Below are 26345 nucleotides of genomic sequence, written 5' to 3'. Positions count from 1 at the left end.
CAAGACTGGCTAAATTCAGCAGACTTTCCCAAAGAAACAGTAGACTTAAGAACAATAATAAATATTTCCTTTATTGAATCAGTGTTTTGGGATGGTTTAAAAGGTAGAAATAACTAATTTAGGTAGAAGAGCTAGAATAAACAAATCGATGCAATAATGAATATTGCTGAAGCAGATATATATGTATATAATATATATATTATTATAATATATAATAATATATATGGAGAGAAAGAGAAAGAATGGGGGAGGTTATGCTAATCTCTCTATTTGGGGGTACATTTTAACATTTTTTTAATATAAACATTTTTAATGTTTATTCAGTCTTTGGAAATCAGAAATCAGAAATCAGCTTAAAATATTTCAACAGCAGTACGGAGATTCTTTAGGCAAAAGGTAGACAAAGTCTTGAGAATGGCATACATCTAAAATAAAAACAAAAAACAAACAGAAAAAAAGACTTTCTTAAAGCTACCATACTGTCTGCACCTCTTCTGTTGGAACAACATGAGAAAATGTGGGGTTTCTTTAAACATCAGTATGTATGTTCTGTATATTTAGTTTAAGCAACTAATGTAACTCAATGCTTTTTCTGCCTTGGTTTAAGAGTTTTGAAAGTTATAGCCCACCTAAAGAAAATGTAAGCCCATTTTATAGTACATAATCACATAAGTCTTGGTAGCTGTTAGTATACACAATGCTCCTTCATTTTTCTTTAATGCTTTGATCCTTAATTCACCAACTTTGCATTGTGTTTCCACTGGAGACTGTTTAAATTCCATTAACAAGGCATAGAAAGGCAACAATGCATAAAAATGGTTAAGACTAAATTTTCAGTTTGGACAATTATAGATCATTCCACCGTTATAAATTGAACACTAAAACAAATTATATTAAAATTACTTTAAAGATCCAAGGCTATTGTTAATGTATTCTGAATAATAATCATTTCCTAATAATCACTTGTTTTTTTCACCTAACAGTCATGGTGTCATGTTTACACAAAACCTTTGGCACTATGGTTCTCTAATGGCTTTAATGAATAGTAAATGCTTTGATTTTCCTTTTGCAAATAATATTATTCAAATTTATAAGCTGGAATTTAAAAAAGAGGTTTCTACTTTATCCTAGAGGGAAATAGAATCTGACAAGTGTGATAAATGGACAAAAAGCAGCTTATAAAGGCAGCTGGTTTGACATAGCACATTTTATTTTAGTGATTTTTTAAAATCCTTGACATTTTTTTCTCAATAATTATTCACAGTTTTAGGTCAAATTTCCAAGAAGAAAATATAACACGGCAAATTCAATGAACAAAAGGCGACTCTTATGATCACTATTTTTAAAACTTTTTCATTTCTATGGCAGCAACTACACAAAGCAGAAATGTCAGTGACAGTCCATCTGCCATTTTCATTGACAACGTGGAATGTATACAGCCAAAATAAAGGAAAAAAAAAAAATGCATGCTGTGCTGACATTCCTCTTCACTGAGAAACAGCATTAAGTTGTTTCTGCTACTATGAATTCCAGAGATTGAAATTAACTTCATGCACGCAAAATCATTAAACAACATTTTTCTACTCAGGATGTTTGAAATAGATCAACAACTTTTATGATAGCCAGCAGGAAGAGATATTTTATGACTCTGGCATCCAAATTATAGTTTTAAAAATAACTCAATGGATTTATATAATAGTCTAAGACAGTGCTATAACTCGGAAATGTTTAAATTTTCTTTTCTCTCTGTGATAAAATGGCTTAAGAATCACTGAGCTGCATCAAGCAAGATGTCTTATATAAAGCCTTTTGACGTTTTCATGATGGAGTGGATGTCACCTTCACTTCCCTCTGACCTCAAGTGTCACTTTATGAAACTCCTTTTTATGTGATTATCAGGCTAGGTTAAACTATTCCCCTGGTTCGGAATCAGGTCTTATGGGGAGGACTCTAGCAAATTTCCATAAGCCTGAAGTGTGATCTGAATCACTCAACATCTTGAAGCTGAGAAGGATAAACACACCCACAAAAATTAAAAGGCTTTTGTTCAATCACCTGCCTGGCTAATACCATAAATCAATTTACAAGTGTCATAAACACAGTAATCCTGAAATAACTGTTAATGGCTTTTTACTCTGAAAACAAAGGAAACACTGTACATTATAGCTATATCCATTGAAACACTCTTTCATGTCTCATAATACTGCAGTGACAAGACAAAAGAATTGCTTAGAGTGTTAACTCATCATCCCTGCAGAGTCAGCATATTTTTTATACAGTAGATCAAAGAAATGTTGACGTTATTATAAGCAAATTGATTTTATTGGGAAAATGTCAGCTTTAGTTAGTAACAATGTGGGATAAACTAATAGCATTAATAATATCATTTATTTAAATAGCAAATTACTGTGGTTGAACTCTAACTGGAATATAATTGAATATAGCCTATATATACATATAGGTTATATAAAAACACACATATATATATATTTTTGGTTTCCAACTATACATCTAAGATTCTTAAAAAATAGTATACGGTAATGACATCTAATTCAAATTGTTTCATAGTGGAGACTAAGAAAGAAAATTACAGAAATTCATGGTCATTTGGCTACAAGGATGGAGAATAATTCCAACATTAAGTGATTTTCTGAGTTATTTCTCAGAAAACAACTTATATACCTGTGAAATTCATGTAGGGACTATTTTTCAAATTAAGTAAAAATCTCAGATGTACTAAAGTGCACGAAACTTAAGTGTACAGCTCAGCAAACTTACATATGTATAAATCTAGGTAATCACTTCTCACACTTCTTAAAGACTTTCAGTCACTAAAGACATTCCACTAGCTTCACTCCTGGAGCATCCCACATGGCCAACTCATAAGAGAGTAAGACCTATTTGTGTTCCCCTAGCCCTTTGTATTACAACCAAGGTGCTATCTCTCCTCCAGGTGATATTTGGATTATGTGGGAAAGCTTGGGTTGTCACATGACTGGGGAGGGCTATTTGCATCTAGTGGGCAGGAGCCATGGATCCTAAACGACCTGCAGTGCTCAGCACAGTCCTGCCCAAGGAAGAACAGTCCTACCTGAAAAGTGCAAACCCTCACTGTGACGGATACTGATGCTATAGCATACTGGGTAAAAAAAAAAAAAAAGTTGTGTGGTCAATAAATTATGGATATAGTGTATGCATTACTATTGAAGCAGTCATTTTGGAGTACAGTTTGATGGTTTCCCCCCAAAACTAAACAAACGCTCACACATGATCCAGCCATTGAACTCCTTGGTTTTTACCCAAAGGAGTAAAATTTATGTCCATAAAAAACTCGTATATGGATGCTTAATAGCTTTATTTATATTTGCCAAAACTTGAAAGTAACCAACATATTCTTTAGTAGGTAAATGGATAAACTGCACCGTGTCCAGACAATGGAATATCAGTGCTAAAAAGAAATGAACTATCAGCCATGAAAACAGGTGAAGGAAACCTAAAGGCACATTAAGTGAACAGGCCAATCTGAAAATGCTAGATACTGTTTGATTCTAACTACATGACACTCTGGAAAAGGCAAAATTGTTGAGAAAGTAAAAAGACAAGTGGTTGTCAGGGGTTAAGGGAGAAGGGGGAATGAATAGGAGGACAGGATTTTTATGGCAGCGAAACTACTTTGTATGATACTACAGTTGTGGATATGTGTCACTACACCTTTGTCAAAACCCGTAGAATATATACACCAAAAGCAACCCGAATGTAAAGTATAGATTTGGGGTGTTATTGATATGTCAATGTAGGTTCATCAGTTGTAACAAATGCAACACTGCTGGTGGTGTTGATAATGGGGAGACTGTGCATGTGCAGAACTGGTAGTATAAGAGAAATTTCTGTACATTCTGCCCAATTTTGCTGTGAACCTAAAACAGCACTAAAAGATGAACTCTTCCTGGAAAGAAAAACTGTAATATGTGAGAGGAAGCAATAATAATATATGACAGATTTCTAAGCTATAACAAAAAATCAACTTCAAAAATATATTTGTAAATTAGAGAGAACATCCTCTTAACTCTTTTTCAGATTTTCATCACTCATTCCCATCTTGGACACCTAAAATCACAGAAGACTGATAACATCAGTGGTGCAATCACTCAGTCTTAAACTCCTGGCTCAAGTGAGTGTCCTGCCTCAGCCTCTCTAGTAGCTGGGACTATAGGCACCTGCCACCACACGCAGCTAATTTAAAAAAAAAAAGAAAGTTATAGAGCTAAGGGTCTCACTATGTTGTCCAGGCTGTTCTCAAACTCCTGGCCTTAAATGATCCTCCCGCCTTGACCTCCCAAAGTGCTAGCCACCGTGCCCAGCTCATGAATGTTCATTTTTAAAACTTTATTTTCTCCTTCTCTACTACTCTCCTGTTATCAAATACTGTTCCCTCTATTTATCTCCTCTTTATTTATTTCACATATATATCAACATTGATCAATACCATGGCAGGAATTTTCAAAAAGGAAATGAGGCACTTCCAGGTAAGCTGAAATGACTTTCCCTTATTTTCCATTAATAGAACAATGACTCTCATTGAGTCTGGAAACTAATGATGAAAATTTAACTGTAACAAGAAATTTGGAATTTTTTAAAGGATAATATATATAATGTTTGATTACAACTTACAATTACATTTAAAAGTAGAAAACTAATTAGAAAAAATAGGAGCAAGTGCAGTGCCTCATGCTTGTATTCCTAGCACTTTGAGAAGCTGAAGCTGGAGGATCACTTAAGGCCAGGAGTTAGAGACCAGTTTGGACAACACAGTGAGACCCCATCTCTACAAATATTTTCTTTCTTTTTTTAATTAGCAAGGCACAGGGCATGTGCTTATACTCCCAGCTACTCAGGAGGTCAAGGTTGGCGGACTGCTTGAGCCCAAGAGTTTCAGGCTGGAGTGAGCTATGATTCTGCCTGGGCAACAGAGTGAGACCATTTCAGAAAAAGGAAGGAAGGGAGGGAGGGAGGAAGGAAGGGAGGGAGGGAGGAAGGAAAGAAGGAAGGAAGGAAGGAAGGAAGGAAGGAAGGAAGGAAGGAAAGAAAAGAGACAAAGAGATGGGGGAGGGAGGAAGGAATAGAGAAAGAGAAAGAAAGCAAGGAAGGAAGGAGGAGGAAGGAAAGAAAGGGAGGGAGGGAGGAAGGAAGGAAGGAAGGAAGGAAAGAAAAGAGACAAAGAGATGGGGGAGGGAGGAAGGAATAGAGAAAGAGAAAGAAAGCAAGGAAGGAAGGAGGAAGGAAAGAAGGAATGAATGAAGGAAGGAAAGAAAGACAAAAGAAAGAGAGAAAGAAAGAAAGAAAAGAAGAGAGAAAGAGAGGGAGGGAGGGAGCAAGGGAGGGAGGGAGGAAGGAAGGAAAGAAGGGAGGGAGGGAAAGGAAGGAAGGAGGGAGGGAGGAAGGAAGGAAGGAAGGAAAGAAGAGAAAGAAGAGAGAGAAAGAGAGGGAGGGAGGGAGGAAGGAACAGAGAGAGAGAGAGAAAGCAAGGAAGGAAGGAGGAAGGAAAGAAGGAATGAAGGAAGGAAGGAAAGAAAGAAAAATGAAAGACAAAAGAAAGAAAAAGAAAAGAGAGAAAGAGAGGAGGGAGGGAGGAGGAAGGAAGGAGGAAGGAAGGAAGGGAGGAAGGAAGGAAGGAAGGGAGGGAGGGAGGGAAAGGAAGGAAGGAGGAAGGAAAGAAAGGGAGGGAGGGAGGGAGGGAGAGAGAGAGAGAGAGAAAGAAAGCAAGGAAAGAAGGAAGAGAGAAAGAAAAAGAAAAAGAAAATATATACCTAAGTTTCTCTTTCCAACCAGCACCCAGCAATGGGCATCTCTCAGGACAACTGGCACAAGTACCAGAAGACAGGGGCAAGAGAAAGAACCGCCATAAGAAGCAGAAGTCTGAGCTGCGATGCCCACTGCCAACACTAAAATTGGCCCCCGCCACATCCACACAGTTTATGTGTGGGGAGGTAATAAGAAATATTGTGCTCTGAGGCTGGAAATGGGAACTTCTGTGGCTGAGAGTGTTGAACTCGCAAAACAAGGATCATTGATCTTGTTTGCAATGTCACCCACAGCGAGCCGGTCCGCACCAAGACCCTGGTGAGGAATTGCTTGCTGCTGGTTGGCAGTGCACCTTAGCAACAGCAGTACAAGTTCAACTATGCACTGTCCGGGGCCGCAAGAAGGGGGCCCGGTGGACTCCTGAGGAGGAAGAGATTTTAAACAAAAAATGATCCAAAACAAATTCAGAAAAAAATATATAATGAAAGGAAAATGAATGCCCAAAACAGCAGTATTCTGGAGGAGCAGTTCCAGTAGGGCAAGCTTCTGTCGTGCATTGCATAAGGATGGAGTCAGCGTGGCTAAGCAGATGGCTATGTGCTAGATTGCAAGGAGCTGGAGTTCTAACTGAGCCAAATCAAGGCCTGGAGAGGCAAACAAATGCTCTTCCTTCCTGTCTTAGCTCACGTAATAATGGTGTTTATTATTCTATTATATGTATTCTATAATATAGATCTTATTATATATTATTATAACATATTATATCGTTCTATAATATAATCTATATATATTATCTGTCTCCCTATGTTTGCATGATTATCTATCTATCTATCTATCTATCTATCTATCTATCTCTCCCAATGTTTTGGATGGTTTTAATCTACTTTTCCACTTTTTTGTGTTAATCAAATTGTTCAGGTGGATACCAGCAGTGAGCACACTACTTATAAAGCTAAAATAAACAAGGGCTCACAATTTTTTTGTACTTGCCTTGTCTACATATTTGTAGGCGATTGTATATTTTATGAGGCAGTTGCCAGATCCTATTCATTCTTTTTGTGCTTACCTAAAGTATAGGAAATACTCACAATAAATCTTTCTGAATGAATGAATGAATTTCATGCATGTGTCCACAAAAGAATATACTCTGCATAGGTATAGATGGTTGAGAAAATTCTGAATTCCTTTTATTTTCTCATTCATCCAAATACAACTAAGAAATTAAACTTCTGAAATACTCACTAAAGTAAATATGGATTTGAATGTAAAACACTGAGCTAAACATTGCTGGGCTTGCCACAATACTTCCATAAAGGCTAATAGAACTTTAAATGAATATCACTCAGCCTCATTCATTTTACAGTGTCTACTTAAGGCCAACAATATTCGTAGGTTTTAGTGGTTCTTTTAAGTGTCAACAAAAACGAATCATTAACTTTTCTGAAATTTACTTTAAAATACTTTAGCATAGGCTGTGTGATAATATAGAGGCTACTGAATGTTAATGTACCCCATAAATATAGTCAGTCAGTATTCAAAAGGTCTTAATCAAATCTCTAGTAAAATGTAGTAGCACTGGTTACTCTATGTACTTCAGGTATCTTTATTCTGTAAAGTATGTTAAGTGTATAAGTATGGCTTAATCACTATAATGGATGTTAGCAGAATGATCCATAAAAAAAAAAAAAGCAGTGTTGTATATATTGGTGGATTTTGCTAGAAATGTTTGCTCAGACACAAGCACCCTTGCGTGAACAGGATATTAAAAAATCAAGGTAGCTCTATGGCCTAAACACAATTTCATTGCACTCCAGGCTTAGGATTTCATTCATTTTTGCAATAAGTGTTTTTTTCTATGACTCCAATTGAAAAGGTAGCTGAATCCTGCAGCTGGAACATCATCTCGTCTGCCTCTAGTGAAGCTTTCTTGCAGATTTCTGTCAGAATGCCTCAAAGGTTTAACAGCTGGGACTCCATCAAACTGACAGAATACAGGGTACAATTTTGTGATGTGTGTGTTTGTGTATGTGTGCATGCATGCCTGTGCATGTGTACACATACTTATAAGCACATGTGTACATTTGATGGCTAATACATATTTGCTTGCCTGGACTATTTCATCCTAAGATTGTCCTTGTCACATAGCATCTGGTAGCTAGCTTACAAGAGAAAACAAAAACCCTCATTTTTCTCTAGGACTTGGGAACTATTGATACCTATAAAAAGTAACCTAATGACCAAAAATTAGGTCAGGATGCAAATATGAAGAAACTACTATCTGCGGTAAACTTTCTATATGAAAGCATTGTCAGAAAATATACTCTTAGAAATTTGAGTCAGTGATACACCATTAGCCTTAATCTAAGGCCATTTCTAAGGTTGTATTTAAAGCATGAATTCCAACCATTGGTACTTGAATATGATTTTATTTTTCTTAGCTCATCAAAAGGCACTTAAAGGTCTTGTACTGACAGGGATGGTCATGATAATTATCAACTGCTAGTGAACATTAAGCACTTGAATATGACACTAATAGATTCTTTTAGAGATGAAAAGGCTGCATGATTAAGATAAATAGTTCATGGTTTGGGGTATCTCACCTTCGATTTTTTATCTCTATACTGTTTCATAACTACTCATTTTCTCGCATTGTTTCTATTCTTGTTACCACATTTCCTTTTCCATTCTCTGAGGCAAATTTTTTGGTTAAAGACAATTAACTCGTTATAAAATGCTAAAGGCCAAATAGTGATACAAAAAACTGTAGCCTTCTTTTCCCCTAAAATCTATAGTTCACAGAAACATCCCTCTTGTCAATTCAAAACTTTCAAGGGGAAAATAACAAAGCAAACCAACTATAATCAGAGAGATTTGGGGCATATTAAGAAAAGAATATTTATGCATAATCACATACCAGAGGTTGTTTAAGGGAGATATTTTTATTCAAATTCAAAAAGGTATACGTATTTTTGTTGCAAATAGTTTAACAGATGTATCAGTGCTTTGGATATGTTGGTAGAAATTTTAATCTTCTCACTATAAAAATCGTTAAAAGCAAACCTATTCTATTCAAGCCATAAGATACAAAGTATGATTTCTGATACTTAAGATAAATTTATAAGAAACTCGTAATTTCCTTTGGCTCATCTTCTGCTCCTGTGATGGCATTAGAGCTGTCAACATTGATTGATCATTCCCTGTGCTTTTATGAGAAAAATTAATGCCAAATCCTGGGTCAATGACTTAGATCCCTAAACCTTTCATATCTTGTCCTCATTTTCCATGAATAAGAAATAAGAACAGGAAGGCAATATCAGTTAATATGTCATTTTTGAACTGATTATCTTCTTCATTTGCATGATAACCAGTTAGATTCAATTTTCTGGATATAGTGGGCAGTTTACTTAAAAATACATGTTTAATAGTCTTATGTGTTTTGATTCCAATATTGATAATATTTCTAAGAACTACACAGTTACTATTATCACATACCATTTTTAATTAATTTGTTTTTACTTATTTTACAATAAAATATATTCTTATTGTAACAGAAAATAATGGCAAAGGAACGTATTCAGTAAAAAGTTGAAGATTATACAACTCCCTTCTCCCCATCCCTGCCAGAAAACATTTAAGATATGAACACTTTCAGACATTTATATTCATTTTGATTTGTTTATATGTACATTTATATTATATATAACATATAGTATGCCTTATATATGTTGTATAAATGATATCATATCTATTATTTTTTATTAAGTGAAAAAGGCAAGTTATAGAGTGTTATCTATAGAACAAACAGGTAAAGACCGTGGACTTTTCCTAGAAAAATCACAAGTTACTAGACATTCGAAATTCAGTTTGGAAAAAGGATTACTGAAGGAAAAAATGTGAAAGATCTTAAACTTCTTTAGCTATAAAGTTATAATTAGGGCAGAGGTCACTATCAGTAATGCAAATGTTATTAATTATGTCAACATTCCTAACTAATTCATTTATTGGATATATTTTCTATTTCTAAGTATTCACTCTACTCTAGAATAATTTTCTTTTACATTCCAAAGATAATACTGTGGTAATTGAAATACACTGAGTGACTAGCAGGTGACTAAGACAAAGTGTTCTGTAAATATTTTGATAAAACCTGAGATTAACTAAAAGTTACTTTTAGCCGTGATACTTTCTTCCTTACTGTAGAGATTTTCCTTTGAATGAAAGAAATCAAACTGTCATTATTTTCTACTAACATATCATTAGCACAAATCAATTATAACTCTAGAGATATGATGTTTTCCTAAATGTTATGCTTTGGCATGCAATTTGAATTCAACATAGCTAACAGTCAAAAAGGAAATAAAGTTTATCTGTGGCCAGATATGACTACCAGTATAATTTATCAGAAAGAAATTGATAAAATAAAAGCTCCCACCAAGTCACTTAAGGAACATCTTCTTTCCATTTAAAGCAGTGTTTAGAGTTAAATTTATAGCACTAAATGCCCACAACAGAAAGCGGGAAAGATCTAAAATTGACGCCGTAACATCAAAATTAAAAGAACTAGAGAAGAAACAGCAAACAAATTCAAAAGCTAGCAAAAGATAGGAAATAACTAAGATCAGAGCAGAACTGAAGGAGATAAGAGACACGAAAATCCCTTAAAAATATCAATGAAACCAGGAGCTGGTTTATTGAAAAACTCAACAAAATAGATAGACCACTAGCCAGACTAATTAAGAAGAAAAGAGAGAAGAATCAAATAGACGCAATAAAAAATGATAAAGGGGATATCACCACCAATCTCACAGAAATAAAAACTACTATCAGAGGATGCTATAAACATCTATACATAAATAAACTAGAAAATCTAGAAGAAATTGATACATTCCTGGACACATACACCCTCCCAAGTCTAAGCCGGGAATAAGTCAAATCCCTGAATAAACCAATAACAAGTTCTGAAATTGAGGCAGTAATCAATAGTCTATCAGCCAATAAAGCCCAGGGCCAAATGAATTCACAGCCATATTCTACAAGTGGTACAAAGAAGAGCTGGTACCATTCCTTCTGAAACTATTCCAAACAACATTAAAAGAGGGAATCCTCCCTAACTCATTTTATGAGGCCAGCATCATCCTGATACCAAAATCTGGCAGAGACAGAACAAAAAAAGACAATTTCAGACCAATATCCCTGATAAACATTGATGTGAAAATCCTCAATAAAATACTAGCAAATAGAATCCAGCAGCACATCAAAAAGCTTATCCGCCAAGATCAAGTTAGGTTCATACCTGGGATGCAAGACTGGTTCAACATACACAAATCAATAAACATAATCCATCACATAAACAGAACCAATGACAAAAGCCACATGATTATCTCAATAGATGCAGAAAAGGCCTTTGATAAAATTCAACACCCCTTCATGCTAAAAACTCTCAATAAACTAGGTATCAAAGGAACATATCTCAAAATAATAAGAGCTATTTATGGAAAACCCACAGCCAATATCATACTGAATGGGCAAAACCTGGAAGCATTCCCTTTGAAAACCAGTACAAGACAAGGATGCCCTCTCTCACCACTCCTATTCAACATAGTATTGGAAGTTCCAGCCAGGGCAATCAGGCAAGAGAAAGAAATAAAGGGTATTCAAATAGGAAGAGAGGAAGTCAAATTGTCTCCGTTTGCAGATGACATGATTGTATACTTAGAAAACCCCATTGTCTCAGCCCCAAATCTCCTTAAGCTGATAAGCAACTTCAGCAAAGTCTCAGGATAAAAATCAACATGCAAAAATAACAAGAATTCCTGTACACTAATAACAGACAGAGAGCCAAATCGTGAGTGAACTCACATTCACAATTGCTACTAAGAGAATAAAATACCTAGGAATGCAACTTACAAGGGATGTGAAGGACCTCTTCAAGAACTACAAACCACTGCTCAAGGAAATAAGAGAAGACACAAACAAATGGAAAAACATTCCATGCTCATGGATAGGAAGAATCAATATTGTGAAAATGGCCATACTGCCCAAAATAATGTATAGATTTAATGCTATCACCATCAAGCTACCACTGACTTTCTTCACAGAATTGGAAAAAACTACTTTAAACTTCATATGGAACCAAAAAAGAGTCTGCATATCCAAGACAATCATGTGCAAGAAGAACAAAGCTGGAGGTATCACGCTACCTGACTTCAAACTACACTACAAGGCTACAGTAACCAAAACAGCATGTTACTGGTACCAAAACCGATATATAGACCAGAACAGAATGGAGGCCTCAGAAATAACACCGCACAGCTACAACCACCTGATTTTTGACAAATCTGACACACACTAGCAACGGGAAAAAGGTTTCCTATTTAATAAATGGTGTTGGTAAAACTGGCTAGCCATATGCAGAAAACTGAAACTGGATCCCTTCCTTACACCGTATAGAAAAATCAACTCAAGATAGATCAGACTTAAACATAAGACCTAGGACCGGCCGGGCGCAGTGGCTCAAGCCTGTAATCCCAACACTTTGGGAGGCCGAGACGGGCGGATCACGAGGTCAGGAGATCGAGACCATCCTGGCTAACACGGTGAAACCCCGTCTCTACTAAAAATACAAAAAACTAGCTGGGCAAGGTGGCGGGCGCCTGTAGTCCCAGCTACTCCAGAGGCTGAGGCAGGAGAATGGCGTAAAACCCGGGAGGCGGAGCTTGCAGTGAGCTGAGATCCGGCCACTGCACTCCAGCCCGGACGAAAGAGCAAGACTCCGTCTCAAAAAAAAAAAAGAAAAAAAAAAAGACCTAGGACCATAAAAATACTAGAAGAAAACCTGGGCAATACCATTCAGGACATAGGTATGGGCAAAGAATTGTCTAAAACACCAAAAACAATCATAACAAAAGCCAAAATTGACAAATGGGGTCTAATTAAACTTAAGAGCTTCTGCACAGCAAAAGAAACTATCATCAGAGTGAACAAGCAAACTACAGATAGGGAGAAAATTTTTGCAGTCTATCCATCTGACAAAGAGCTAATATCCAGAATCTACAAAAAACTTAAACAAATCTACAAGAAAAAAAGAAACAACCCCATCAAAAAATGGGCAAAGGATATGAACAGACACTTCTCAAAATAAGACATTTATGCAGCCAACAGACATATGAAAAAATGCTCATCATCACTGGTCATTAGAGAAATGCAAATCAAAACCATCAAAACCACAATGAGATATCATCTCATGCCAGCTAGAATTGCCATCTTTAAAGAGTCAAGAAACAACAGATGCTGAAGAGTTTGTGGAAAAATAGGAATGCTTTTACACTGTTGTAGGGAGTGTAAATTAGTTCAACCATTGCTGAAGACAGTGTGGCAATTCCTTAAGGATCTAGAGCTAGAAATACCATCTGACCCAGCAATCCCATTACAGGGCATATACCCAAAGGATTATAAATCATTCTATGATAAAGGTGCATGCACATGTATGTTTATTATGGCACAAATCACAATTGCAAAGACTTGGAACCAACCCAAATGCCCATCAGTGATAGACTGGATAAAGAAAATGTGGCACATATACACCATGGAATACTATGCAACCATAAAAAAGTTTGAGTTCTTGTCCTTTACAGGGCCGTGGATAAAGCTGGAAACCATCATTCACAGCAAGCTACCACAAGATCCAAAAACCAAACACCACATGTTCTCACTCATAAGTTGGAGTTGAACATTGAGAACACATGGACACAGGGAGGGGAACATCACACACCAGGGCCTGTTGAGGGTTGTGGGCTGGGGAGGGATAACAAGAGAAATATTTAATGTAGGTGATGGGTTGATGGGTGCAGCAAACCACCAGGGCACGTGTATACCTATACAACAAAACTGCACGTTCTGCACATGTAACCCAGAACTTAAAGTATAATAATAATAAAAAAGAGTGTCTTCTTTCTGGAAAAAGACTACAGAAAAGCAAGTAATTTCCATGTAATAATTGCATAATGTAACTACTATATGGCAATGCCGCATCTCTTTAGAAGTAGTGATTTTCACAGCAAGAATTCTGCTTTGCTTCTCATACTTTTAACTAGACAATGCTGAATCTCAACAAAGAGCTACATAATTGCAAAAGAATACCTTATCTGAGCAACCAAAATCACCACCATTAAGTGCTGAATTATTCAATGAGGGATAATGGTACTCAAAATATAGCTGCTGGCTCTAACAAGTCACTTTTGCTTGTTTATCGGGTTAGAGTAGCCAGTAGGAGGTTGGCAATGAATTCTCTTAAGCATCACAGAACAGTTTCTTTTTGCGTTTTCCTGATATACATATCTATTATTTTTTTTTTTTTGGTACAGCCAGAACTTCGAATTTACTCAGAGTTATGTCATCTGCCATCTGAAACACTAGGTGAACCAAAAATGTGGTCTGCAGACTAAGCCAGCCATGCATATTTGTGCATGAAGAAAATCCTATGGAAAGAACTTGATGAGGCTCAGCTCCCTCCTAATGTAGACACTCTGGGGTCTCAATCCCTTCTACCTCTACTTTGATTCCTCAGCACTTCCTATCTGTATTATTCACATAAAGGAGATTTGGATTAATATTTTTTAAAAAACGGAAACCTTCCATGGCATCTCAATACTCAGAACATGAATCAAAATCCTTATTATTCTGCAAATTCTGAGTGGTCTGGACTCTACACATATCTCTCATCTCTCTTCCCCTTCTTGAGCTTCAATTACATGTTCTTTTAACTTCCTAAACACTCCAATCTCTTGTCATATGCTTTTCCATCAGTCTGGAGTACCCTTTATTTTCATCATCTTTTGCCCAGATGGCAACTCCTATCCTTCAGGTCTCAGCACAGCTGCACTTTCTTAGGAAACCATTCATATCACAAGGGGTTTTTTTTGTTACATTGCTTTTTTTCCCCTAGAAATAAGATGTTTCACATGAGAGCACTTATCTCAGTTCTGAATTATACATTCACTAGTGTGATGTCTTATGATGCTTATGTCTCTTACTAGACTACAAACTCAGGAGAGCAAGAAACATTTAGGCTTTGCTCATCATCATCTCCTCATTGCCAAAGGTATTGCCTTACACAGAGTAGGCACCCCATGAATAAAGCTGTTTAAATAAATAGTGAGTACATATAAAATAATTGGATGCCAATAAAAATGAAGAAATATAGCAAAAATTGTAGCTTAACCACATTGTACGCTATCTCCTTGTAAGGTTCTTGCCATTGAATATCTTTCTCATTCACTCTCACAAAGTCATCAGAACCCAAATCCATGTCTTCTATCCCATCACCTCTCTTTGCATCAGATCCGATTCCTGCCTACCTATAAGCTACCTCCATCTCAAACAAAAATCTTTAGCATTCAACCTCCACAAACTCAGCAAATCCAAAGATTCATTTATTTTCCTCTTCTGGCAGTTTCTATCTAAGTAGCCTCACTGCTTTCTGTAGTGATTCAAACTGACATCTTGCGTCTCCTCAATGGTCTCAACAAGTCTTATTAGTTTTAGTTTCAATCAACTGATCTATGATTGCCACTCTAGGTTCTTCTTATTACTTCATCTCTGAAATATTATAGTAAGTTTCAAACAATTTTCTCTAACCACAGATTCTCTAAGCTGCCATTTTCCATCAACTGCTAGCCAATTTTTCTTTCTGAAACCCAATACTGATCCTTTCATTTCCTATTAAAACTTTCAAGGGAAAGGCGGCCAACAACTTCCTGTTGAAGGGGTGCCGGGAGCTGTAATCTCGATGGAATGGAAAGAGAAGGTAGTAGTGACTTTTTTTTGATATTGTATTTCCAAAGCAATCTCACTATTCATAGATTTATTTGTTCCTGTGGGTGTTTGCAGAAGCACACTGATATACACTCTGAATGATGACTAATTGTCCTCCTAGTGCTGTTTCACTGCTCACCTATCAGGTGAGAACAATGTGCAAGTTTCTAAGCCTAGGGGAGCTCACACAGGGTCATGGAAAGGGATGGGGGCACATCCCAACACAGTATCTAACCAGCTGCTGAACTAAATTCTCATTTATAAAGTCAAGATGTTATGTGCTCCTAATCTGTCGTGAGTATTACAAATGTGTACTCAATATTGTACCTGGAACATAGTAATTACTCAAAATTGGTAGCTATTTTTTATTATCATTCATTTCTGTTGGGCTAATTTATCATCTGATGCAAACCTAATTCTCCAGAATTTTCCTAGAACAACATCCAAAAGGGAACCAATGGTAAGAATTTGCAGCACCCCGATGTCCATATGTTCAATGATGCTGCTAACTTTGCCCATCTCATTCTCTCCCCATAAAAAGCCTTTTATCTTCTTATTTACCCAATAAGTGTTCACTCATCCTCCAATATTTAATTTGTATATTGATGAAACTTCCCACATTTCTGGAGGCCAAGTATGCTGCACTCTCATATCTAACAAACAGATTTTTATAAACACTCTTATAATATTTTTCAATTATTTATTTACCTGACTGTGTCTTCTCTAAGACTAAAAACTCATGGAAACCAGGAATTCTCTTTCATTTCACTTCAGATAGTGTCTGGCACATGGGAGATTACTCAATAAATGTCAGCAGAATAAGTATACTCAGAATTTGTGCAAAGTCCATTGTCCACTAAGACTCCACCATCCAAATAAGAGTCAACCAGGTTATAGCACTTTAACACAGCATTGTTAATACTATTATAAAAAACACTCCTGTCTATTGAGATACTTATTCTGTGCCACACACGTTATTTAGCATTTTAGGTACATTATCTCTGGTGTTGAGTTTGTGTTCATCTTCTTTTTTTTTTTTTTTTTTTGAGGCGGAGTCTCGCTCTGTCGCCCGGACTGGAGTGCAGTGGCCGGATCTCAGCTCACTGCAAGCTCCGCCTCCTGGGTTTACGCCATTCTCCTGCCTCAGCCTCCCGAGTAGCTGGGACTACAGGCGCCCGCCACCTCGCCCGGCTAGTTTTTGTATTTTTCGTAGAGACGGGGTTTCACCGTGTTAGCCAGGATGGTCTCGATCTCCTGACCTCGTGATCCGCCCGTCTCAGCCTCCCAAAGTGCTGGGATTACAGGCTTGAGCCACCGCGCCCGGCCGTGTTCATCTTCTTATATGGCAAAAAAAAAATTTGAAGACAGGGACTGTTTTGCTAATCTCTGTATCCATATCACCAAGAAGGTATTTAGGAGGAATATGGTCAAGTAGCAGGTCTGCCATTCATTCTCTCTTTTCACCAAGGCACCACTCCCTGGAAATAAACAAGGTAGCCCAGTCAAATCTCCTCTTAAACATGTGAATGAGAGACCCTCCTGGCAAGCAATGGCATTTAGAGACAGTCCTTCTCTATCAAATGCTCACTATCTAGCACTGCTTATGATAAATACACATGAAATCTATGGATTTATGGGCCTGGTCTCCTGGAAAAAGCTATGCAAGTATCTGAATATAAAATGGAGATTTTTATTACCTAATACTCCTACTGAGCAAGGAATGTAAACTGCACATGTCACCTAGAGATATCCTATGGGCCCAGTGCATGCTCTGATGTGGAAAGAAAGCATTTGCAAGCCACTTGAAGGTCAAAGACCTCTCCCCCTGGCTCACCCATGCCATGTGATTACCTATACCATTAAAATTATTAGTAAAGTTAGATATCAGATCAGACCTGTGATCCATGGAGTTTCTTTTTAGCAATTTGACATATTGTATTATCTCAGGTTCCAGTAAGTGTTTTCTGAAAGAACATATTTTTATGCCTATTTATGACTAAAATTATAAGAGAGATCTCGTCGGATATACCCACATTCATACGTTGATATGTTGTCTCTTTCCTAAGTTATAACTACTGAAAACAGTGAACAGACTGGTTGTATATACACTCAGGTAGAAGTAACAAGTCCACTTTGGAGTGCATTAACACAATCACAGATGATTATCAAGATGGCCACCTAATATTCTCTACCCCTGTACCTTACAGCTATACCAGACCTATGGAGTTCATTTGTATTTTGAAGCCTAATCCAGCTCTATAATCCCTAGCCCACTGAGATGACCCAGATAACATTTCCTGCATCAGAGTAAAGAGTTCACAATATTAAAATCAATTTGGCTTCCTGTTGTTAACCAAGGTCTGTTTCTTCAATACTGCAGAGATGAGGCAAGAATGGAGCTCTCTTTGAAGCTAACAAAAGCTTAAGGTCAGATCATCTCCATGGGATACAAAGCAAACCCAGAGAGAAGTAGCAGCCAAATGGTATTTGAAGTGTTCCATCAGGACAAGTACTTCTGTAATACAACCATTCATCATTATTTGATATGGCTTTGTTCTCTCTTCACGATGTTTGAAGTATGATTTTAAAATATAACATGTTGTATATTCCATTGATTAAAAATAGCAATATTCTTTGAGAATTACTATGATATTTGTTCTTATCCTATTGAAAGACATTTATAATTTGGAGATTAATGTTACCCACAAATCTCATTTTACATTAAGCCTACCAATAATGCCAAAATATTCTAATCAGCAAAAGAGAACAACTATAGCAATATTACCAATAATAATAGCATTTTAATTTTCTCTCCACAAATTATGCTTTTCTGACCTCTTCTCTTTCCCTGTTCTTGCATCTGTGTCCCTCTATGTTCCTTTCTGTCATTATGTCACGACCTATCCCTTATATTTATTTTATTTATTTTATTTTTTTGAGATGAGATCTCACTTTGTCACCCAGGTTGAAGTGTAGTGGTGCAATCACAGCTCTCTGGAGCCTCCGTCTCCCCGGCTCAATCAATCCTCCCATCTCAGCCTCCCAAGTAGCTGAGACTACAGGTGTGTACAACCACACCTGGCTATCTCTCCGTTGTATTATCTCCCCATCCTCAACTAATTCTCTTTCTTAGTCCCTTTCCTTTGTACCTCTCCTATCTGTCCTCTCCTCACACACAAGCTTCAGGATGTCCCCACTCTTCTTTCTATTGTTTGCTTTGTACATTCTCTCCCTCCCACTCTTCCTGTCTCTCTAATCTGTCTCCCTGACTTCACTATGTACTTTGCTGATATAATTACATGCACATATATTCCAACAAACCTAAAGAAATATATAAACATTGGTTTAACTATTCTCCTCTGATTTTCCCCCTTACAGTGTTTTGTTTATATGAGTATATAAAATTTGATACAATGTCTGCCTTAAACTTCTTTCCATTTTAAAAATAATTTCCCCCCATTTTTTCCAGGTGCAGGCTCATGACCTAAGCTGGGGCATCCATATCACCTAACTTTCAGTCTGCTGTGATGAGTCCAAAATGTGACCCAAGTGTGGACAGTCACAGTGATTCCTTGAAAATTTCCAAAGCCTCTTTTCCTCTGTGGTCATGAAACTATGAAAGCATGAGTTAGAAAGTGCCAATGACCATGGTTCTAAATCCATGAAGAAGTCAGTGAAAAATAATAATGAAATGATTACAAAAGGAATCAAACAAAAAGTATGAGAGAAAGGTGACAGGATTTATACCCTAATATGATGTATCCCTAAGGCCAGTCCCACCTGTATTTTCACAGAATTTTGATATATAAAATAATGAGTTCCATTTTGTATTAGGTAGCTTGAGTTCAGTTTTTATTACTTGCCAACAAGTGTTAATTTCCATGAATGATATAAAAATCGGTATATGGAAGATAGGTCTTAACTCAATGATAGGCCAGGAATAATTACCAATTTAGAGGAAAACCAAGTATTTACTAAGTGCATATGGGATTTAAAATGAAGTTTCAGCTGATGCACCAAGAGACTCAAGCAGCATATTCCAAAGAATGTGCTAAACATAGCATTTACTAAGAAGGGGTCTGAACTCCTCACCACATCAAAAATATAAAACAATCAATAGTTAGGTTGGAATTACAGGAGTATTTTTTTTTTTGAGAGAGAGACAGTTGTACTATGTTTCCCAAATTTCATCGGGAAGAAGGGGCATCATGGTTCTCTCTTCCAAACTAAAACAAAATGAGAGAGACTTAGACTTAGCATACAACTGTTCAGATCTATGTACACTCAATCATCTCTTAAAAAATAAGCCTGGCAACAGAGCATCCCTGTTCACTAGATAGGCTATCCAGAATTTGTTAACTTGGAAACAGTTAATACTAAAGGAAGTACAAAAGAAAAGCCACAGTCATTGCTTGACTTTACAGTCTTTTTCCCGTGCTTAGAAAACTGTGTTTAATTGGCATTAGGATACTTCCCATTCACATTACATATCCAAAAGCAGAGAACTGACCCTTCACTGTTTTACAGTGGTGCTAACTTTCCTTTGCATTTTTATTTGAGAACTCTGATGGAGATGGATGAGTAAGAACAGAAGAAAAAAAGAGTTACTTCCAAAGAACAAAACATTTTATCATTTTGCATCCATGACCTCTTTCTTAACATCATTTCATATTACTTTTTAATGTGCCTTTGTTTGTTGTTGCTCTGATGGTGGTATCACTTTTGTTTAAGTCTTATCCATGTTAATCCTTCTCCTATTCAGTGCTTTTGGCCAATAGTCAAAGGGTAAGCAATGTTTAAGCAGCTGCTTCTTCTGTGGCTTCGGGACACTAGAAACTCTCATAATTAAATACTGTGTGCTCTTTGACTTCTTCCGTGGCCTTTTTGGTTCTGTGACTGTTCATGTAAAGAAAAGAGTTTTGCCTTTTATCACTCTAACATGTCCTCTGAAGAAATGTGAAATCAATTCCTTCACTAATTTTTTTTTAGTTTTTTTTTTTGCGGGGGGAGGCGGGCATTGGGAGGCAAATCGTGCCTTACAAACAGAAATGCCTTCTTCTTTTATGGCTACACAAAAGAAGGAAGCAAAGAAAGAAAATAAACAAAGGAAGAGGAGAGGGAGAAAGAAACAAAATTTAATCTCTCTACAAATTATTACCATTTTAATAAGTATAATTTCAATAATAAGTAATATGAACTATCTTAGAACAGCATTATAGTGTCTGGCACATAGTAATCATTCAATAAGTATTTGTTAAATGAATAAAAGGAATAAATTAATGACATGTAACTATGCCAATTAGGCATGTGTTGCCATGCATTCTCACTGGTGAATAGCTCGAAATCTGAATTCTGGTCGACTGCACTTTAAAAAGTCAAGATGTATTCTACCCTGGGATTTGATGAATCAAACTTACTAATTACGTTGACTATATTAGTTTCCATTTTGTTTTGGCCATGACTGTCCTGTTACTAATATAATAATTCTATATTTAGAAAAAAAAATATTTTAAAAGGATTTAGTAAATGACTACCTTTCATAATCTAGGAACAATTGTGAATGTAGAAAAAAAAGATAATGACAAGATTTTCTCTTAGCATAGATTGTGAGGGATCTTGGTATAACTTGTTTGTGGTCACTGTTTTAAGAATCACAGTCAAATGTAATCTAAGCTTGTTTAAGCATGTGCAATTAAATAATATTACATGGGTAACTTGAGAAGGTCCTGATTAATTTACCTTCCTAGTTAACTCGATGAACTCAGAAGTAAACCCCTTGATTCTAGTATATATGTATGTATGTATGTATGTATGTACGTACATACGTATTTATTTTGAGACAAGAGTCTTACTCTGTCACCCAAGCTGGAGAGCAGTGGTACAATGACGGCTCACTGCATCTTTGACCTCCTGGGCTCAAGTGTCTCCAATCTCACCCTCCTGAGTAGCTGAGCCTACAGGTGCCTGCCACCACATCCAGCTAATTTCTGAATTTTTTGTAGAGACAGGGTTTCGTCATGTTGCCCAGTCTGGTCTTGAACTCCTAGGCTCAAGCAATCTGCCTGCCTTGGCCTCCCAAAGTGCTGAGAGTACAGGTGTGAGCCACTGCTCCCAGCCTATAATCTTTATTTTTAAAAATCTGAGGTGGATGGATTACCTGAGGTCAGAAATTCAAGATCAACCTGGCCAACACAGTGAAACCCGCCTCTATAAAAACTACAAAAATTAGCTGGGTGTGGTGGTGAGTGCCTGTAATCCCAGCTGCTCAGGAGACTGAGGCAGGAGAATTGCTTGAACCCCAGAGACTGGGTGACAGAGCAAGACTCCATCTCAAAAAAAACAAATTCTTCTCCAGCCTTTCCACAAAATAGCATTAAAAATCACAATTTAACACACATAAGTAAATGTATCCAATGATGTCTTCAAGTTACAGTGGCTCATGGGAATTTTTGACAGAAGAACAAAAGTGAAAGTTGCAGAAAACTGGGTAGTATCTTATCAAACATTAGAACATATGATGCTGGGCCTTTGATTTCTGAATAAATATTCCATATTCTTTTTGTTTATTTTATATTTGCTGCTTTTTCTCAGAAATACAGAGGGAAAAATTCAGTTAGGTTTTGTTTTGTTTTGTTTTTTTTGTTTTTTGACAAAGACTGGAGTGCAGTGGCTCGATCTCTCAGCCCACTGCAACTTTCACCTCCCAGGTTGAAGTGATTCTTGTGCCACAGCCTCCAGAGTAGCTGGGACTACAGGCACCGGCCATCATGCCTGGCTAATTTTTTGTGTTTGTAGTAGAGACAAGGTTTCCCCATGTTGGCAAGGCTGGTCTCAAACTCCTGGCCTCAAGAGAACCATCCATCTCAGCCTCCCAAAGGGCTAGGATTACAGGCGTGAGCCACTGCACTCAGCCACAAGTTTTCTTTTGTAGTTTATACCTCAGCATTCTAAATTTGAATGAATGCATAAATCATTTATTATTTAAAGGAAAGACTTGATATTTATTTTATAAACTAACCTGAAGCACTGTGCTGTATCTATGTATTTATATCCAAATAACTGGTCAATAAACTTTAATTTGGTTTTTGTGTAAAAATCATGAGTTACTGGGAAAACTCATGAGTCGGCTTAATACAAACCAGTAAAAAGCTTTGGTAGTTCACTTGGTGATACGGCTTGAATATCTGTCTCAACCACATCTCATGTTGATATGTAATCCCTGATTTTGGAGGTGGTGCCTGGTGGGAGGTATTTGGGTGATAGGGGTAGATCCCTCACGGCCGGGTGCTGTCCATGACAGTGAGTGAGTTCTCTTGAGATCTAGTTGTTTATAAGTGCATGGTGCCTCCCTGTCTCCCTCCCTCATGCTCCTGCTCCGGCCACGTGACGTGCCTACTCCTGCTTCACCTTCCACCATGAGTAAAAGCCCTCTGTGGCCTCCCCAGAAGCCGAGAAGTGCCATGCTTGTACAGTCTGCAGAACCATGATCCAACTAAACCTCTTTTCTTTATAAATTACTCAGTCTCGGGTATTCCTTTATAGCAATGCAAGAACAGGTCAATACACTTGTGAATAAGATATCAATTTTTGCCCCCAATAAGATTTACCTACTGTGGTATGGTGAATCAAACTTACTAATTATATTGGCTATAGTAATTTCCACTGGTGGTCTTGTAGACACTGTTTCTGATACAATAATCTTTGTTTAAAAAGAGAACTTACTGAATGACTATGAAACCTGACTCTTGCTTTCCATAAGTAAAAATAATAAAAGTAAATACGTGGGAAAGTCAAGCAAAGCTTTGCGATTAAATATGTGCAGATAGCACAGCTAGCCCCTCAGTGCCTAAGCAGATAAGCCCCATTCAAGCAGCAGTTGCCCTGTTTGCAAAAACGACACAGCCTTTGACAGTTTTGACTTAATGCATCTGTAATGAAAACAATATGTCTACCATGTAGATATTTTTATAGGATTTGAAACATGGAGTCAGCATTTCTAGAGAGTCTATTTGTGAGGAACACCTTTTGATTTCTAGAGCTTGTACAGAGCAGTGAAGAATGAGACACAAATAATAGGCAGTTTCTAACATTTTGAAACGTACAAGAGGAATCTTTTCCACCTTTCCTTTTTCCTGGTTAGTGCTGACATCAAAATGAACATTTGGATTTCAGAGTGAGCATAAGTCCTGCCTTAGAAGGAATATTTCCAAACACACAAAGGTTATATTTATAAGCTGAGCTGCAAGAGACAATTTTCCTGCTGTGAGGCTCGACAAGACCAGCCCAGTCAGCAGGATTTTAAAATCCTTCTGCAGACATATGTTAGCCAAGCTACTGGACTGGTCCAAGGCTCATTACATCTGCTGACAATCATTTTGAACAAGTATAAACCAAACACGTCTGAGTCTACCAGTGCAACTATGTGTCAGTCAGTATTTCAAAAAATGAGAAAAAAAATGACCTCTAAAAGTCTCTTATTTGGAGAGTAATAGTATGTTTTTAATGAGAAACAACAATGTTCAGAAAAATGTATTACTTGCCTGCTTATATGAACCAAATTACTTACTTTGTAGGTTTTGTATCAGTGATCCTAAAAATACTATTATAGGAAAGTCAAGTAAGGCCAGAGTGATCAGGCTTCTTTATACTGGATATCTAATTCCTTCTGAGGTTAAAAAAAAAAAAAAAAAGAAAAAGAAACTAAAATCAATGTGAAAAAAATTGTATAATAAAACTTACCCAATATGTTTTTCAAGTGACTACAATGATGAAGAGACCCGGGTAGAAAACATTTGCAATAATAAGGAAACATAGTAATGCTAATATATATGACATAACTATGAGTTTAAGTTTTGTGTCTCCAGGATAAATAAATTCAAAAGGTTTTCCCCTTTATTAATAGCAAAATTAACATAGTTCCTTTCGTTAACCAACCTCTTCCTCTTTACCTTGCATTACAAGAGATACTAGTTGGCTACTCATAGTGAAATACAAATACTAAACAGGTAACCCTGGTTTACAGAAAAAAAAAAGTCCTATATTAATGTGTTAAACTATATAATATTGTTTATAAATAAGTTTCAATGACTATGTTATTAAGAATAATTAAAATCCTCAAAACAGAAAACAGACAACTTTGTGGTTTCAACTTTTTTTTTTCTTTTTCTTTCTTTGTTTTTGTTTTTGTTTCTGAGACAGAATCTCATTCTATTGACCAAGCTGGAGTGCAGTGGTACATTCTCTCCTTACTGCAACCTCTGTTTCCCAGGTTCAAGCAATTCTCCTGTCTCAGCCTCCCGAGTAGCTGGGATTACAGGTGTGTGCCACCACACCTGGCTAATTAAAATAGACAGCTTTTTGTATGTGACTACAGCTCCAATCACCGTATTGCCATTTGATGTCCTTAACAATTCCAGAAAGTTCCAAATGAGGAAAGGGGTTTATGCATTCCTTCAACAAGCATTAACTGAATGCCTACTGTACTCTAGGAACAGGGCCAGTGTCAGAAGTAGAGAGTGATGAAGACATAGTTTCATCCTAAATTATGTTAGTCAGGCATGACTAATTAGAATTTGTCATTCAATTAAGCAAACAGAAACCAAGAGATGGAAAGAAATCAAACCCAGGTCTTTCATTGGCTTCTGATGACTAAAAGGAGCTCATTTTCTCTTTTCTAACCTATAATATAAATACTGTCTGTCCTCATTATCCACAGATTCCATATTTGCAAATACACCTATTTGCTAATATTAGTTTGTACTCCAAATTAATACTCACAGCATTTGTGAGATCGTTCCCCAACTTGTGCAGAGAATCACAAAACTTGAGTTACCCCCTACCCATGTTGCCAGCTGAGATTGAACCAAGTGAAACTCTGCCTTCACGTTTCAGTTCTCTTACTATAAACAAGTGTTTTTTCATGGTCTATTTAGTTCTTCTCATTTTTTATGTTTTTTGTTTGTTTGTTTGTTTATGATTCTGCTATTTAAAATGACTTGCTGTTTAAACATAATGCAGAAGTGCTCTCTAGTTTTCGTAAGCACAAGGAGGCTATAATGTGCCTTACAGAGAAAAAAACTGTGTTGAACAAGCTTCGATGAGGCGTGAGTTACGGTGCTATTGGTTGTGAGTATAATGTTAATGAGCATACAATATGTACTAAATAAGATATCATTAAACAGAAACACATATAAAATAAGGTTATGTACTGATAGACTGATAAAAATGTGGCCAGAGTCGTGCAGGAACCAAGCTCTTATTTACCCACCAGGAGTAATTGTTCAGTATTTACTAATTTAGTGTTTGCAGAGACTTTATAGAACATAACTACCATGAATAATGAGAGATGGATAAATGTATTTAGTTTTAGCTAGATTCTATAATAGCCCTCATATGGTAAATTATTAATGGCAAAAACCACAATTACTTTTACACCAATCTAATATTTTCAGAATAAAATCACTCATCTTAATCCACAACAGGGAATAAAGCAAATAATTTCAAGGATTAAGTAATGCATTATCAGTACGTTTGAGCACAAAATTAAATATGATATCAAGTTTTTATGTCCTTAAGATAAAAACCAATGAATCTAATTTTGCAAATGCATTTTTAATCCCAAAAATATTATATAGATGTTTGTTTCACAACTCCCTTTTAAATGAAAAACAGTTGTTACATTAAAGGAGTAAAACTAAGAAATTAAAGCAAAGTAAGGGATGCCAAGATAT

General features: G+C 36.6%; 1 protein-coding gene and 1 pseudogene across 1 annotated transcript in view; one reads left to right on the top strand and one right to left on the bottom strand.

The window, feature by feature from the left end:
- CHL1 (cell adhesion molecule L1 like) overlaps nt 1–26345 on the bottom strand; it is a 213934-nt gene that overhangs the window by 93666 nt on the left and 93923 nt on the right.
- On the top strand, nt 1362–6429 carry LOC117078049 (annotated as a pseudogene).

Source organism: Trachypithecus francoisi, unplaced genomic scaffold (genome assembly GCF_009764315.1).
Source record: "Trachypithecus francoisi isolate TF-2019V2 unplaced genomic scaffold, Tfra_2.0 Lachesis_group0, whole genome shotgun sequence".
NCBI classification, from domain to species: domain Eukaryota; kingdom Metazoa; phylum Chordata; class Mammalia; order Primates; family Cercopithecidae; genus Trachypithecus; species Trachypithecus francoisi.
The sequence above is the reverse complement of the archived record's forward strand: the minus strand, read 5'-3'. Positions and strand labels throughout refer to the sequence as shown.